The following is a 2,290-nucleotide window of genomic DNA, read 5'->3' on the forward strand; positions in this document are numbered from 1 at the left end:
TATAATCTGCAGCATTACATTTCAATTTACTTGACCATTCACATCATATAAATCGAAAAATATGAATGAATGAAACTGAATAAGATCATGATTAAAAGTTGAAATGAGAATTGTTAAGACAGAACAAGGACGCTTTCCTTTAATTTCCCTTTTTGAGATAATAGACCAAAGATAGTGTTTGATATCCTCTTTAGATAATAGATAAAATGTAAGGTTAATACATTACAATGTACACATGCAATTTTGTCGATTTACAGTCTAAGTTTATTTCTCAATAAACGTCTTGCAATCTGACTTGCATGTCATGAATAATCTCAAAGAGGATGAGAATCGACTCTTCTCAACATGTGTGAGCGGAATTTGCGAGGTCATAATGGCAATCGTTAACCGCAAACGTATGACCCTTTCACATCACTGCACAGCAGTCTTTAACGCAAACATGGACAAGGAATAACTGGTATCATTATAATTTCGAGATCGTATTTTGTTTCTTTTCATATGTACAATCTCTTTCCTTTCTTCTACAATAGAAAACTATAATTACTCTGACAAAAACTATAAAACGACCCTGGAATTTGTCACTTATCAGCCGACATAGAAGAGCATCAAATATAAAAACCATTAGGAAACGAAAAATAAAGTGTTTGCTTCGAATAAAAGTTGTCTTTGTATGAAATCAGCCTGACTGTGCATAGCAATCGTTAGTTTTGTAAGTGGCGTAAAAACAGTACCGGAATATAAATGTCTAATTCATTGCTATATTCACAAAAATAGGTATTTTACAATGTAAAGATTACAAAGTAAAAAAATATATCATTTAAGTTCAGCGATACAAATTTCTAGTTCTGCATTTTGAGAATTTTAAGTCATTCAGTATCCACAAATGTGTATTTTCCCCGGAGCTCATTTAAATGCAACATTGAGGTTCAGGGTTACAAATATTAAAGTTCATTGATTTGTGTAGAAGAAAAATGTATTTACATCCCTCTTTGTTTCTAAATATTTCCCCAAGCCGCTGTGCCTGAAATTAAAGAGTTCAGCATTACAAATTGTCTATTGAAGCACCATGTTTAATCATTATGAAGTAAAATCAGCCTTTTTTTTAGACCTTCATAAATAAACTGGTCAACAGTTGAATGAGGTTGTATATATCATTGGCACTTTTTCAAGAGTCTCAAACATCGTGACACATCTACAGTTAGCGTCAATTGACGGTGTTTCTACGAACAAATTTGTTTCTCATTCTTTACATTTTCTAGAATAAAATTGTACAAAGTTCTTGGCAAGAAATACAACCTCAGTCTTAAGGTTGGACATAAACACAAGAATTGTTTTCCTCTTATCTCTTATCATGGCAGTAGCGTTTAAAGATGTTGTCATGAAATTCATTTCTAATAGATTCAATTCAATTCGATTTCTCATGTTTGTTGCCGTCTTTTCGAAGCTGCGATAACAAAAATACGCCCACAAAATCAAATTTAGTTGCCCGTTTCGGTTTTAACAACAGATGGCGCTGTATGCGTTTTCTGCTGTTGTTGGTTTAGTCCAAGGAGACTTGTAGCAAAATCTCGAGCAAAATCTCGAGCAAAATCGAAGCGACATAAATCTGTATGTGGCAATTACAATCTCTGTACATCTTCCTGTATAAAATTTCACAAGATTTATTGTGCATAAAATAAAGTCTAGAACCCCAAAGACTTTGTTACAATTTAATGGTTTTGAGGACCTTTTAAGGACCAACGGATTATTTCTTCCTCAAAGCCATCACTTTTACAGCAATCCTTAGTTTCCATGCCAGCTCTTTGGTCGAAATGCCATGATAAGGGTTAAGTCTTAAATGCTATTCTATCAAACAAATTACGCGAGTTGATTACTTCACTGTGCCTTACAGTAAAATCAGCCCATTGACAGGCATGCATCATCGAAAAACAACAATACTAATGAAATTCTGCTTTTCCGATGTTACAACATCAGAAGAGTTTCATTTTCAAGCACCATAACTTTGCAGATACACTGTATCTACAAAAATAGGCCTAGTAAACGATTTCTGGCAGTTTTGTTATTTGGAACGCTGGAGGTATGATAATACTGTATCAGAACGATTTCCAATGCCCTGCTTTGGAATTCAATCATATTCTCGTACAGGCTATCTGATCTTGTACATTTTCAAAGGAAAAAAAAGCATAATAATGAAAAACCCGCCACCATTTTTAAAAACTTTTCTTTGATTTTTTTTTTGCTTTTTAATTTTTTTTTTTGTGTGTGTTTCGTAAAAATTGTTTCAGGTTTG

Source organism: Strongylocentrotus purpuratus, unplaced genomic scaffold (assembly GCF_000002235.5).
Source record: "Strongylocentrotus purpuratus isolate Spur 01 unplaced genomic scaffold, Spur_5.0 spur5_scaffold_14, whole genome shotgun sequence".
In the NCBI taxonomy this organism is placed as follows: Eukaryota; Metazoa; Echinodermata; class Echinoidea; order Camarodonta; family Strongylocentrotidae; genus Strongylocentrotus; species Strongylocentrotus purpuratus.